The sequence below is a fragment of the Lissotriton vulgaris genome, chromosome 7, assembly GCF_964263255.1.
Source record: "Lissotriton vulgaris chromosome 7, aLisVul1.2, whole genome shotgun sequence".
Classification (NCBI taxonomy): Eukaryota; Metazoa; Chordata; class Amphibia; order Caudata; family Salamandridae; genus Lissotriton; species Lissotriton vulgaris.
In genome coordinates, this window is record NC_141695.1 from 156,272,753 (window position 1) to 156,289,070 (window position 16,318).

The following is a 16,318-nucleotide window of genomic DNA, read 5'->3' on the forward strand; positions in this document are numbered from 1 at the left end:
CCTCTTGCCATGCCTGTTGTTTGCTTACCGTAAGGTACCGCAGAAGTCTCTAGGGTTCAGCCCCTTTGAGCTTTTGTATGGTCACCCGGTAAGAGGACCTTTGAGTCTGGTCAAAGAAGGCTGGGCGCAATCTCCCAGGAAACCTCCCCAGGATGTATACAGTTACATGCTGGCCTTTAGGAACCAGACTCGGCGCTTCAGAGATCTTGCTCAGGCAAATCTGGAGGCCAGCCAGGAGGAGATGAAGCGATGGTACGACCGGAATGCCACTCTGGTAGAGCTTAAGCCTGGTCAAGAAGTTTAGGTCATGTCCCCTGTGGAACCTTGTGCGCTCAAGGACAGGTGGACTGGACCATTTAAGGTTGTGGAGAAGAAGAGCGATGTCACCTACTTGGTGGACTTGAAATCTCCCAGGAACCCCTTGAGGGTCCTGCATGTCAACCGTTTGAAGCCCCACTTAGAAAGGTCCGAAGTGGGCATGCTCCTAGCTACAGATGCTGGAATGGAGGAGGAGAGTGAGCCTCTTCCTGACCTCCTGTGTGCTAAAGAGCAAGATGGGTCAGTGGATGGTGTTGTCCTCTCTGACACACTGACCCTTGAGCAGAAGCAGGATTGTCGCCAACTGTTGGGGCAATTCCCTGATCTGTTTTCCTTGGTTCCTGGTGTCACTCATTGGTGTGTCCATGATGTTGACACCGGAGACAGCACTCCTGTCAAGCACAAGGCTTACAGGGTGACTGACAAGGTCAGAGCATACATTAAGGAGGAGGTCTCCAAAATGTTTGCCTTAGGGGTGGTTGAGTCCTCTAGCAGTCCTTGGGCCAGCCCAGTGGTCTTGGTCCCGAAGGCTGCAGCGCCTGGTGCTTCACCAGAACTTCGGTTCTGTGTGGATTACCAAGGACTCAATTCAGTCACGAAGACTGACGCGCACCCCATCCCCAGAGCTGATTAGCTCATAGATCGGTTGGGGGCTGCACGGTACCTTAGCACGTTTGATCTAACGTCTGGGTACTGGCAGATCGCCTTAACTGATGGGGCAAAGGAGAGGTCGGCATTCTCCACACAAGATGGGCTCTACCAGTTCCGGGTGATGCCCTTTGGGATGAAGAATGCCCCTGCCACCTTCCAGAGGTTGGTCAACCAGGTCTTGGCTGGACTGGAGGATTTCAGTGCCGCCTACCTGGACAACATCGCGGTGTTCAGCGCCAGCTGGGAGGAACACTTGCGCCACCTCCTGGAAGTGTTGTTGGCCCTGCACAGAGCAGGCCTCACAATCAAAGCCAGTAAGTGCCAGATTGGGCAGGGTTCTGTGGTGTACTTGCGGCACCAAGTAGGGAGCGGCAAGGTTGCCCCCCTGCAACCCAAGATTGATACCATCCTGGCTTGGGCGCCGCCCAAAACCCAAACTCAGGTGAGAGCCTTCTTAGGTTACTACAGGAGGTTTGTCAAGGATTACGGTAACATTGTGCACCCCTTGACTTCGCTGACTTCCAGGAAGCATCCGCAAAATGTGATCTGGACTGATGCCTGTCAAACGGCCTTTGACACTCTGAAAACTGCAATGTGCACAGCACCTATACTCCAGGCACCCGACTTTTCTAAAGAATTTATTGTCCAGACGGACGCTTCAGAGCATGGCGTGGTAGCTGTTCTAGCTCAGGTGAATGAAGAGGGCCGAGACTTGCCTGTAGCCTTCATCAGCCGGAGGTTGCTTCCCAGGGAAACAAGGTGGAGTGCGATAAAGCGAGAAGCATTTGCTGTGGTCTGGGCGCTGAAGAAGCTAAGACCCTGCCTGTTTGGGACTCACTTCCGAGTTCAGACAGACCACAGGCCCCTCAGATGGTTGATGCAGATGAGGGGTGAGAATCCAAAACTGTTGAGGTGGTCCATTTCCCTACAGGGGATGGACTTCACGGTGGAACACCGCCCTGGTACAGATCACGCCAATGCTGATGGTCTGTCCAGATTTTTCCGCCTTAGTGATGAGGACTCCCTAGGTCAAGGGTAGTTCTTCCCACATTTCAGCTGGAGGGGACACGTGTTAGACCTGACATCATTGGCTTGAGTCTCTCCTCCATTTTTTTCAGTTTGCCTCCACTGTTTTAAGATGTTTTTGCTGGATAATGCTTTGGGCACTGTGCCACTGCTGATCAGTGCCACAGTGCAAGAGCTCCCTATGTTAAATTACTGTATTGATTGAATTCCATGTTTGGCTTATTTGGTTTACTGTCAGTCCCTAGTCTAGTGCACCAGGAGTGCCAGGGCTTGTAAATACAAATGCTGCTCGTGGGCTTGCAGCACACGTTGTGCCACCCACAAGAGCGGCCTAGTAAAAGTATGTCTGAGGGTCTGCCATTGCCAGACCCACGTGCAGTCTAGTACTGTCACGCTGACCGCGCAAGTACACCTACTTGCCAGTCCCTAAACCTTCCCTTAACTTCATGTTAGTCACCCCTATGGTAGGCCCACGGGCAGGGTGCATTGTAAGTATAAGGTAGGACAGGCCTGACCAAGTTGGCATGTCCTAATAGTGAATTACAGCCATACTCGTTTTTCACTATTGCGAGGTAGCCTGCTCTCCATTAGTTAGAATGGGCTGCCAGGATTATTAATGCTATAAACCTAGCTGGCTCGGGGAGCATGGTGCAATGTCGAGTTTGGTATCCCTGAACTCTGGGTTTAATTACGCATCCGTTTGTGTGGATGGTTTTTGGACTCTGGGTTTGAAAATAGGACTTTTAGAAAGTGGCTATTTTCTTGTCTAACTATTTCTGGTTTCTGCTGGTTTGGTGTGTGTGTGACAGGAGCTGGGTGGCTCCAGAGATCTGATGAGTCAGTGTGGGATGAGTGGGACATTTGCGTTGAGAGTAGTTGCTGATAGCCTGCCCTGCCTGATACAATGCTGGCTCCACCTCCTGCCAGGCGACTGATGGCTCTATGCCTGCCATGGACGATCCTAGCCCCACCTCCTACCAGGAGGCCGATAGCTCTGCTCCTGCCAGTGACAATGCTGGCTCCACCTCCTGCTGGGCGTCTGAGGACCCAGCCCTGCTCAGTGAATAGGCCAGGTGCCTCTGCCCGGCTCCACCCACAACAGGCCCAGGATGTTGGGAAATTCCCCTGCATGGACAAAGGGATCAAAGCCAAAAAGGGGTATAAGAGAAGGACCCCTGAACCAAGAATTTAGATCACTTCTGACAAGGAACCCTGAAACCAAGGACAAGAAGCCTGCTGATCCAAGGACTTGCCTACCCCTTCTGCCAGTGTGCTGTTTGCTGGGGGGAATCCTGCATTGCTTCTTTATTTTTGCCAAGGAACCAGGAGAGAGGAACTGTGTGTGTACTCTCAAGCTTTGCTAAGAAAATCTCCAAGGGTTGGAAGAGGGCCAGCCTCCTGTTGAAGTCACAGGGCTAAAGGACTTCATCTGCTAAAAGTGCTTGTTGCTGGAACCGGAGTCCAGCACCTCTAAAAGAAACCAGCAATCTCGACGCCGACGGACGTCGCCGAATCCAGCTCGACATTGTGAGTAACGGCTCCAGTGTCCCGCTTCCTCGACGCTGGCCGCCGGGCCCGATCGACGCCAGCAGCAACGCCAGTGAGTAGTGAGTTCGGCTCCAGCTCCAAGGGACCTCGTGTCTGCACCGCTGCTGATCGCATCGACTTTGAAGCCCTCTCGACGCCGTGAGCGCTGCTCACTCTTGCAACAGCATCATCGACATCGACGACTACTGAGGCCTGATCGACACCGACGACGCAACGCCGGATTGCTCGACGCCGCTGATCATCGTGTGCTTCATTTTCCTAAGGTACTGTGTTGTTGGGGGGTCCGTGTGACTCCGGGCTCGACGCAGCGCTCTCGCGGTCGACGCCGAACCCTTTGGATTAACTTTGCCTCAACGTCGTGTGACTCCCGTGTGGGTTACCTTGTTGCCAAGAACTATGTTCTGAAGAAGAAGAGTTGCTTTTGATACTAAAGACTTTGTGCTAAGAAGAAACTACCTTTGAACTATTATTTTCCCTTCCAAGAGTATTTATTGAGATTGTGGTATATTTTTGTCGTTATTTGGTCTTGTGCTAAGCCTTATATAAAAATACTTATTTTTATAATACTACTGTGTCGTGTCCATTTGTAGTGTATTCACTTTATTACTGTATGTGGTCATAAATGCTTACCACACAGCCTCTGAGATAAGCCTGTCTGCTCTGCCAAGCTACCAAGGGGGTGAGCAGGGGTTATCAAAGGGTGTGATCCCCTTGCCCTGACTAGAAAAGGTGTGTCCCTATTTGTCAGAAGTACATACCTCTGCCAACTAGAGACAGCCGGTTCTAACAGTCCTTTACTACTACTAGTACTACTACTCTGCAAAATGCATGCCTATTTAAGGTATTCCATGCATGTTTGTTGAGATTAGAACACTTTCTTTTACTTTCTTTTAATACTAAATCAGTAAATAAAATGATGGTCACGTTGGACACCCCAAAATGGTGCATTTTTACTTCTTCTCATGTAGGCCAAGTACTATTATTATTACTTTTGCAGCAGCAGTTGATTGTGAACAACTGATTACTGTGTCCCATGGCTGGAAGGAAGTATGAGGAGGAGGAGGCCACAAATATATTTTCCAACCAAGATAAAGGATTCGAGTCGAGACTCGAGAGACCTCATGTCGGATTGTCCCCACAGTTGGCCTCTCTTTTTTTTAAAAAGTTTTAAAACTCAGATTCACCAATAGCTCGATCCTCTGAGTCCATTCCTTTGGGTTGTCCTCTTCTTAAGAGGCTTTTCGAAAATTGCCACCAACAAAATGCCCAACCAGATATTTTATTATTTTTTATTGGATAGGACATACTAATGTCTACTCTACTCTAGTAGCCAATTTGTACTAGTAATATGTGTGTGTCAACCTTGCTAGTGAAAAAAATAAATAGGGGGAGGCGTATATGGCATCTAACAAGTGTGTAATGTTTTTTCTTAGCGTACCGCCCACCAGTGTCAGGGCCAGCAGGAAAGGCGACGCCAGCCAGGAGTGAACAGACACGGCAGCTGCAGGGGTGGGTGAGTCAGCAGAAGTGGCTGGTGGTGGTAAGTTATATTCCTTACTTATTGACAATACACACTCGCTGCAAGGATGTACACTGTACTGTTGAGAGAGACTAAGTTGTTGTGATCAACGGTTGAAGAAGACACCCGGGCCGTTACTTAGCATTAGCAATAGTGGCAGGAGTTGAGTGACTAATGGCCTCATTTATCTGACTTCAACTCAGCTGGGAATGTTTTATGAACAAGACTAAGAGTCAGACAACCTTGATGAATAGGTTGAACGAAAAGGGAAAGAAGAATGCAAAGAGGAAGGACGGGTGACATGTAATATATGACTGGCAGAGAAGGATGCATGGGTGAAGGAAGGAGGCCCAGGATGCATAGGTGGCTGATAGGATGCATGGGTGGATGTAGGATGGGTGAAGGGTGAAAGAAAGGATGCCTGATTGGGTGGGTGAAGCATATGGGTGAAAGGAATCCTTTAGGGGGTTTGATGGGTCAAACTCATAGGCAAGCAAGGACACATTGGTGGTGGTTTAAAAAAAAAAGTACAGATGTATGTTGTTGGTGAAAGGTTTGTTGCAAGATTAAGAAGAATGATAACAATGTTTACATTGAATAGATGATGCCTTGATGGTATTCAAACATAGCATAGGTGTACACAATGTAAAAGAAAAATAAACAGTGCCGGAGTAGCAAAGCCAAGGGTGAAGATAAGATTAAGATTAGAATAAAAAAAATATATTGCTAGAATTGCAATGCAATGATAAACGGAAAACTCTCTGGGAAGAGGAACAAGGGCAGTTTTTTTCAGGGTTTTTGAATCAAGGTTGTATTTCAGAATGCTCACTTGACTCAAAGTAGTTTGCAAGCACAACATATATACTGTGTATGTGTGTACCCATACCTATCCATTATTAATCGGCTTCCTCCGACTTCGAGGCCCAATCCCTACCTATGTCATTTTGACGGTTTCAGCCACGGGTTACCTATCGACTGCATGGTTACACAATCAATCAATAGTACCTCACGTCATCCCATATACACTTATTCAGAACAGATATCATCTGCCTTGTTGTAGTAGTTGGGGTGGAAGAGAAATTGAGCAGTTGCCATCGATGTAATAGAGTATGGCCATAATAGAGAAATAAGATAATTGTGCAGTTGTAGACTACAGCTGCCCCACCTGCAGACGGTAGTAAATAATGTGTGTCTGTGACACAAGTATGTATGTCTAGGGTGCAAGCTGACTGAGCTGACATGCCTACAAGGTTAATTTAGCTAAAAAAGAGGGAGAAGAAAACTTGTCCACTCCGTAGTGCCTAGTGATACCTGAAACACCCACAAATGTTAGAGGCCAAGGAAGTGGGAAGATTCTGCAAATGGTATTTGCTGTGCATTCTAGTGCTACTGAACCACTATAATTTTATTTGTATAATTAATTTCGTTTAACTGTTTTGCTAAGAGTATTGGTTACAATTGTCTTTTTTCATTCTTCACATAGCTACTTCTTCCCAACAGAAACAAATAAACAGGAAGGAGTTAACAGCCATGGCCCGGCAGCGGAAGCTGGAGGCCATTCATGCAGAATATCAGCGGCTGGTGGTTCTGGCAGAGGAGGAGTGGGCAGCAGTTGCAGCCTCCTCCAATGCCTCGGGCCCCCGCCAGGCCCCGTCAAGTGCCTCCAGTTGTACGGCGCCGTGGTCTGGCAGCCGCCCACTGCACTTCTACACTCCCCTGTTCATGCAGTTCTAAGGCATATAAGCGCTGCATGCTCCTCTGGATGACGCACCTAGAGGAGTGGATAACACCCTGGAGAGGAAGATCCGGTGAGCCCGCTGCTAGAACTCTATCACGTTGCCCCTTTTTTAATCTTTTTTTTGGTGTGTGGGCAATGGGCATTGAGGAAAAGTTGGAGGTTATGAACATTTTAATTTAATATGGACAATGGACATTGGACTCATCATTATGATGGACATTGTTTGGGGTTAGGGAGAGGGGTGGGTCAGGTGTTGTGTTTTTTTTTCATTAGTTTATTTGTTGGGGGAATCATTTATTGATAGTTTACATTTGAGATAAATATTTTGTGGGATGGTTACTCTTTTACTTCACATGTTTTCCTTTGCTGCAGCAGGGAAGCAGACAATTTTTGATTAAAATAATATGCTGATAGTGTAATCCGCCAACAGATAGATGCGGTACCCTCACTTGTTACTTGTCGTACTAGTATTGTCAGTCTCTCCTCCTAGTCTATGTAGTCTGAAACTAAAACCCCTATGGACTCAGAAGGGTGTGGGTGTGTGAATTAATGAATTAATTTCCATAGTATTATGCCTCCCTCAAACTTCATCTCTTACCTGTGATTGATGTTTACTTAGACAAAGCGATGGCTGCATAATGATGGTTTGGTTTCCCAAGGTGCCATGGTGGTGGTAGTAGTAGTAGACACTGACAATACAATTTGCAACAAAAAAAGAAAATGAGAAGTCAGTCACCTGGGGGAGACTTGGGAAGAGTAGTAGAAGTACAGTACACAAGAAGACTACCAAATAAGAAACCATGATGATTGTAAATTGTAAAAATACTTGTTAAGCGCGGTTGCTGCCCGTAGGCGTCCAAGCGCTGAGTTGAAGCAGTGAGGTGACGGGGAGAGGAGCTAGGGTGCATAGGATTTGGCAAACAGCAATGTCTTTAGGTTTTTACGGAATGAGAAGAGGTCTGGGTTGGACCGGAGTGAGATGGGGAGAGCATTCCAGAGCCTGGCGGTGTTCAAAGAGAACAGCCTACCCCCAGACCTGGCTCGCTTCACTCTGGGAACAACGGCGAGGAACGCCTCCGACGACCGAAGGTTCCTGTTAGGGTGGTAGGGGGTGATAAGGTCGGTGTTAATGGCTGGGCCCGTTTTCCAGAAGGCGCGGTGCGCCAAGCACAGCGCCTTAAAGGCCACTCTCTGCTTCACTGGCAACCAGTGGAGACTTTTTAGAGCAGGTCTGGCTGACTGGGTGCGCGGAATTTTCAGCAGGGTGCGTGCTGCACAGTTTTGAACAACCTGCAATTTTCGGAGGGTCATCTCAGGTGCCCCCACGTATAGGGCATTGTTCGAGTCCAGGCGAGACTGGATGAGACCTTGTACCGCCACCTTTTTGGCCTCTAGGGGAAGTAGCGGGAGAACCTTCCTCAAGATTCTAAGTAGGCCAAAGCAAGTGGCGGACAGTTTTTTGGCCTGGGTGGAGAAGGAGAGTTTGTTGTCCAGCCACACTCCCAGGCTTTTGACACTTTCCTTAGGGATGGGGGGGGGGGCCAGTGTACTGGGCCACAAGGAAGTGAAAGACACAGGGGAGGTTGGGCCTAGGAGCATAAGCTCCGTCTTTTCTCCGTTTAGTTTTAGGGAGGAGTTGGTCATCCATCCCTTAACATCCTCTAGGCATTTTAGTAGGTCGGCTGGGGAATGCCTGTTGTTCTCCGTGGCCAGCGAGACCACGAGCTGGGTGTCATCGGCGTATGACACGATTTTAATGCCGTATGGTTCGACAACACCCGCCAGCGGCCTCATGTACACGTTGAACAATACAGGGCTCAAGGAGGAGACCTGTGGTACTCCGCAGCTCAGGGGTTTGCTAGAGGACACAGTCTCTCCGTCGAAGATCTGAAACGACCTCCCAGACAGAAAGGAGTCAAACCACCTTAAAGCGTCACCTGAAACTCCGATGTTATAGAGACGGTCCAGCAAGGTGGTATAGCTGACCGTATCGAAGGCGGCACTTAGATCAAGGAGGATCACTGCCACTGATCCTCCCTGGTCCAGTATCCTTCTAGTTTCTTCGGCGACTGCTAACAAGGCGGTTTCCGTGCCATGCTTCGGTCTGAAGCCTGTCTGGGATGTGTGTAATAGAGAGTGGTCCTCCAGGAACTGGACCAGCTGCGCGTTTATATACTTCTCTAACACCTTGCTAGCCCAAGGGAGAAGTGAGATGGGGCGGTAGCTGGAGTGGTCATCTGGGTCTAGGCTGGGTTTCTTCAACAGCGCCCGTACCATGGCCTGCTTCCAAGCTGTGGGGACTGAGCAAGCGGATATGGATGTGTTTAGAAGATCCAAGATTACAGGCAGGGTGGTTTTGCTTGCCTGCATCAGGACTTCTGGAGGAGCAGGATCACAAGGGGAGCCCGACTTGACTTGTCGTGCCACCTTGCTTAAAGTGTCGAGCTCCAGAGGAGGGAAGTGCTCGAGGGAAGGCTGGTCTGGGTGAAGAGGTGGTCTAGGGGGGAGTGGATTAATCGCATCCGGGGTTGTGGCTGCAGTTGGGAAGGTAGAGTAAATTTTTAGAACTTGTTGTGAAAAAAATCCGCAAGCTCGTTGCATTGGTCCTGGGTTTTGTTAGGAGGGGGTGCCGTGTTGGCACTGGAGCATTGCTTTATAATTTGTAAAATTTCTTTGGGCTTAGATTTCGCTTCTAGTATTTTCTCAGAATAGTGGGTTGCCTGGGCCGTTCTGATCCCTTCTTTGTAGGCTTTGATCGCCTCTTTGTAGGAAGCCTTTTTATCTGGGAGGAAGTCTAAACGCCAGGCTCTCTCTCATTGCCTGCAAAGGCGTTTTAGCTGTCTTAGAGAGTCAGAGAACCAGGGGGCAGATTTCTGTAGTCTCTTCGAGGAGGATCTACGAAGCGGGAGGATCGAGTCTAGCGAGTGGGTGATCCAATTTTCATAGTAGACGTTTGCCACATTGGGGTCTAGGCAGGGTGACGGGCGAGTGGAGTCCAGATTATGCAGCCAGGACTCCAATGGGAGTTTCGACCAGTTCCTCCTGGTGGTGACTTGGGGAGGTAGCTGGGGGGTTTTGTGTTTGACCCAGGTAAACGGGACCAAAAAATGGTCCGACCATGGTAGGGGGGTGGGTTGATCAACAGTTAGATCCAGGCAGTTACTAAATATAGGGTCAAGTAAATTGCCCTTTTTATGGGTCGGGGCTGCAACCAGTTGGAACAGTTGGAGAGCTTCCAGATCATCTAGTAATTCCTGAGCTATGTGGTCTGAGGGGGAATTAAAATGGAGATTAAGGTCCCCTAGGATCGTGTGGTTGGCGGAAGAAAGAATTCTTTCCGCTATAATTCCTGGAAGAGACCTGTGAAACACTTTTACAGGCTCAGGGGGGCGGTAGATCAGGGTGCCGGAGAAAGTGCTATTTGCGTTGAACTCTATGCAGAATGCTACACTCTCGCACTCAGGGATAGTTTCTGCTGTAGTACGGCATCGGTACTGGTTCTTCAAAATGATCACCAGGCCTCCGCCTCTCCCTACCGGTCTATCCACTCTAAGGATATGGTAGCCTACGGGTAAGGCTTGAACTACGTCTGGCTCAGAGTGAGCAGTGAGCCACGTTTCTGTCAGGAAAACTGAGTCTGGCTTTTTCTCCTCGAGCAGCATGGCAATCTGTGTGCTATGTTTAGGTAAGGAGTGGCAGTTTAGCGAGTACATACGGTACGTTTTTGCCGCGGCCGACGGGGATTTGCGGAAGGAGTGTTTGCATCCAGAACAGCGGGCGGGTAGCTCTGTGGGAGCAAAGGTGTGGGAGCACTGGAGAGTGGCAGTCCTACCTATGCTGTATAAGGCCGCCGAGCTGTAGGTCCTGCTCTGGGTGGGGTGAGAGCCAAGGTTAGTGGCCCCGGGTCCCGGCTGGTCGCGGACGGGCGCAGACGGGCTTGCCTTAGGCGCGCCTTCGGCGCGCAAACGGCGCGCCCGCTGCGCGTTCTGAAGTTACACATGTTTTATAGGGGCCGTAGGGCGGGAAGTGGGCGTGGCCTCAAGGTGGGCGTGGCCAGCGGCGAAGGCAGCTGGTGCTAGGGGTCACGTGAGCGCTAGGCCCGCTCTACCGTGCCCTGAAAGTGCGCGGTGCTTGACAAGAAATAAACAAGTTTTAAAAACAGGTAAGTTTTAAAATAGTGCAGACAAATCAAATATGCAACCTCTCCCGGCTTCCGCCTCAGGAGACTTAACTTAGCCGAGCGCTAGTGTGTCAGCGCTTTTAAAGGGCGGGAAGTGGGCGTGGCCTCAAGGTGGGCGTGGCCAGCGGCGAAGGCAGCTGGTGCTAGGGGTCACGTGAGCGCTAGGTCCGCTCTACCGTGCCCTGAAAGTGCGCGGTGCTTGACAAGAAATAAACAAGTTTTAAAAACAGGTAAGTTTTAAAATAGTGCAGACAAATCAAATATGCAACCTCTCCCGGCTTCCGCCTCAGGAGACTTAACTCAGCCGAGCGCTAGTGTGTCAGCGCTTTTAAAGGGTGGGAAGTGTGCGTGGCCTCAAGGTGGGCGTGGCCAGCGGCGAAGGCAGCTGGTGCTAGGGGTCACGTGAGCGCTAGGTCCGCTCTACCGTGCCCTGAAAGTGCGCGGTGCTTGACAAGAAATAAACAAGTTTTAAAAACAGGTAAGTTTTAAAATAGTGCAGACAAATCAAATATGCAACCTCTCCCGGCTTCCGCCTCAGGAGACTTAACTCAGATGATGATAAGCAATGCTAAAGTAAAATAAACCAGAATGCCTGGAGGGCTAGCCTAGTACAAGAGAAGTCAACTCGAGCTATGATGATAAAGCGGACAATAGGCTTTGTAGCCTTTAGTGCTGGAACTAGGGTGATTGATGACTCGATGCTGGCAACAAATTATATTATTATGTTGGATTATGTTTCTCTGGAAAAAAAATTGAATATTGAATCCTGTGCATGGGTGGGCAATCTAATATTGCCAGTGTGGGCTAAAGTATTTATACTTAGAGCAGAAGAAGATCCTCACCCTGCCTTGAGTTAGTATTGCTTTCACCACATCCACCCCAGCAAGTGTATGATCAATAATTGGTGTAAATTTAATTTAGTCACACCTCAATATAAATCACATAGCCTGGGGGAAGAGGGTTATGATTTGATGATCGGTTGAGAAGGGGGGTTTTAGGGTAAAGTTTGACAAAGACATACACTAAACATGGACAATACACAATCTTGGTAGCCGACCATCATCAATCTGTTAAGGGAGAAAAAGGAAATACATGCATGATGATGACTTGATGAGTAGTACGACACTAGTAGTACAGGGCAGCAGTATAATATTAATTATTATTATGCAATTGCCTTGTCTGTCTGCCCACAGAGAGGCCCAAGGTACATACATTTCAGGTTCTGTTGTACCAGGCTTCCTTTGAAAGCTAGCAAAGAAAATGAAAAAATATCTGTAGGAGTCAAAAATAAGCAAAGGTAACAAACAACAATATACACAGTCGTAATGATTGAAGAGAAAAAAATAATCCAATTAAATGAGATGAGTTGCATCTCGTCATTTTGCTCGGTCCTTCCTTGGACAGTCCGTCCGTCAATCTTGAGGGCGGATGCAGTTTGGTAAGGTGAGTGTGAGTTGTTTTTCCCAGTATAGCATAGGGTAAAGGCTGGCCTGTAATTGTAGATGGAATAACAAAAATAATATTGAAAAATCAAGGAGAAAAGTAACGTTAAACAGCATAAATTAAGGATGAGTGAAACACGAAAACTTTCAGAGGCGGCATGGCTGAATCATATCTACTCTGTTTCCAAGAGTTACTTCCAACAACAGGAACAGGCCCACCTACTCAGCCTTCACTTATCTTAGATTTTGGGCCAGACAACACTGAGCACACATACAAACACACAGCAACATAGTATTTTCCAAATTATGTAACAAAATCAATGCACTGCCGCCAGTCATACCACTACACTCGCCTCCACCACTACACAGACATGTAGGTCTGTTGTTGTTGTTGTTGTTTTTTACGTTTTAGGCTGCTTCATGCAACACCCACGTTATTCCATCAATCATATCTGATCCCACTGACTGACTGCGAGTATGGTATGGTCATGGTGTCCAACTCTGTAGTGTCCCGAGTGAGTCCAGAATCAAAAATGCAATGGATCGACCTGCAGTAGTACAATTTTGTTATTGTACAACAAGAAGTGAACATTGACTTCAGTCACTTTTTTATGGTTGCCGATTAAATACTAGTAAACTTCATGCACAACAACACAAACACCAATCACTCAGCGTCAGCGTGCAATGCATGCCATCATTTACCTGTTCTTCCGGTTCAGTCCCTCTAGGCTCGGAAAGTAGGATAGATATATAGTCAGGTTCTAGAGGTACTTGAGGCAGGCACACATTTCACATTTATTGTACTATTCTCCATACAATGTCTGGCTTTAGGGAAATGGATTTAGGGCGAGTCAGGACTCGGAGGAGCGGAATTACTTCTTCACTGACTGCACAAAGTTGCAACTCCAATCCTGATGGATTTGTTGTGATTCAGACCAGAAAGACAGTGACACACACAAATAATAAAAGTAAATAATATTCCATAGCTATATCTTTTTGGGGGGCTTTTTTTTTGGGTGTCAAAGCAAGAAAGAAAGTAACTCGAAAGCCTAGTTGTCAGGGAAGTAGGGTTTGTACTCAACCTCTGGTGGTTCACCCAGAAGTAGGTCACCTAACACACTACTTCCATGACCTGAGTCGCCATCATCATGTTCCTGCTGTGCTACTTCGGATATTGTGTAATCTGGTGGTATAAAGTTCTGAATATTTTTTTTAATTTTTAACCTCTCCACATTTTGGGGCGAGAGACTGGTCCTCCTCACTGTCAGAATGGCACCAGCAGCACTGAAAACACGCTCAAAGGAGACACTTGTGTTAGGCCAAGCCAGATAGTTTATTGCTAGCCTGCTGAGCACTGGCCATTGGCGCCTTTTCCCATACCTATACAGCAATGGGCTTTGATCAAAGTACACCTCTGTTGGGTCTTCCCGATAGGCCTGGACCATCCTCTCAATGCTCATGGGTGCTCTGTTTTGCTTGGCCTTTTTTGCCTTTGCCTCAGCACTGGACTTAGGACCTTGCTTTAGAAACCATTCCTTTGCCGATTTTGGGTCTGATGCTCTTGTTGTTGTTGTTGATGTTGTTTGTGGTGTTGCTGGTGGTTTTGGTTCCCGTGAGCCAACCGCACTGCCTTCAGGCTCTGAAGTTGCACTTGAAGCCGACTGCCCTGCTGTACTTATTGTACCCTGTAGTAGTGGGCCTCTAATTCCTGGCTGTTCTTTTTCTAGCTGACTGACTTCCACAGCTATCAAAGTTTTGTAGTTGTCAAAATCCCCGTCTGAAAAAGGAATGAAAGTCAGTCAGTCAGTCAGTCAAAGATTTGTATTCAGTTGACTCTCAACCATAAAAGAATACATCTTAAAAACAATTAAAACTAAAAACAAGTAGGTAAAGTATACACAACTCGATAATTCCATGACAGTAACAATTACCTTTTCCGAATATCAATATCATTAGTGAGTGTTTCTACAAAGAAGCCTCTTTAAAAGCTAAGCACAAAATACAAATGGTTTATAAAATCACTTTTCGACAATATCCCACAACCGAAAAGCAGATGAGATGTATCTGTAAATCATTAAACAAGTCAATTAATCTTTTAAAAGCTAGAGGGAATATGATGCAGCCCAACACTTTCTTATATTTTAAATTTTTAAAATAGGAATTAAAAAGACATGCCTAGGCTCAGTATAAAGTTTACAAAAAAACATGAAATGTAAGGTACTTTGGACCGACTCCAAGTCACATGGACATGGTTCCAACTTATCATCTAAACCTGAATCTTATTAGATAAAACAGGTTAGCAGGGCTAAAATAAAAAGAAAGATTAGCTTCAATACCTGGAGTGCAAACTAGCAGTGAGTGTTCTACAACCCTTTTTTTCTATCTCTCTGGTTTTTCTGGTGGAATAAAAGTTTGTTAAAAAATAATTTTTCAACTTCGCTTTTGATGTCTTCAAAATTATCTCTGGGTTATGAAGACAACCCACCACACCAATAATCTCTAAATGATTTTCATTATAATTGAGCCAAGGTATTTTTGTTGTGCACTCTAGTTTCAAACAATCTAAAATAATAGCACAATTTAAAGCTGTTTCGTCCTAAGCCCAAATAGTGTGCCACAGGAGTATTGGTGCTAGTTGTATTCGAAAAGTCAGAGGGACCAAACCCAGTTCGCTATGACAGACAGTAGCAGAAGTACATTTAGGGACTGTCAGCAAGCGCTTCATAAACATTTTCTCTGCTCTTTGGAGACCCCTTGCCTTACAGAAATCCCAAACTCCAGCACCATACAAGGAAACAGCACATGTGTGGGCTTTATAAATGTTGATAATGGCATTAATTGGTTTTGAGCCCAGATTTTTAGTGAATCTAGTAAGTGCCTCCAGATTTTTATTAAAACCACAAATTCTGGATTCTATTAAATGATTCCAGGTGCTTTTTTGTTCAAACAAAATTCCTAGATAGCAAAAAGTGGGCCCTTAGTACAATTTTTCGTTATTTATTAAACAGGTTTTTAAAATGGGGGGGAGGGGATTTTCCCACCACCATGATGTGGGATTTCCCGACATTAATTTTCAAACCGAGGTCAGTCATAAAATCATTGAACCTGGTTAAAAGCCGCTGCAGCCCCACACCCGTTCTTGACATTAGGACACAATCATCGGCATATAATAAGGCAGGTAAGAAGCTGCGACCTATCATGGGAACGTGTACATTCCCATGTTTAATATGATTTTCTAGGTCGTTTATGTATCGGCAGAATAAAAATGGTGTCAGAACACAGCCCTGGTAAACCCCACAAGTAATTTTTACTGGGGTTGTGAGTTTGCCACCTGCACCATACTGAATAATCCCCATTACATCTTGGTGCATAGCTGCTAAAAAGTGGACAATAGCTGGTTCAATGCTCATACCCAGCATCTTCTCCCAAAGTCTTCCTCTCTGCACCCAGTCAAAAGCTGACATCAGGTCCATAAACCTATAAATAGAGTGACCCAACAAGGAATGAAAGTGTACAGTAATGGTTTGTACCGTAGATCCAGAATTGTGGCACAAATGTAATGGTTAGATGACACAATGCCTCTTTGTGCCTTTGTGTTTTCAGATAAGTGAAGGGTTAAGCTCTCCACCAACTCATATGCTTCTTTTTTCCTCCTACATCTGCGTAGATTGCAGACACCCCATTCAGCTGGTCCTATAGCATGTGCAACAATGGGATAACTTGGCCCATAGAACAGTCCTTCTTGCTGACTTCACATGCGAAGACCTCGAAAAGAAGTAGCATCTCTGTCAGGCATTTGACTAGGCCCCATTGGTCCATGTCAATGACCATGCCTTTCACAGTAGCATCTCCTCTTTGAATGACATATTCATTGATTTGTCTGTACTGCTCAAACA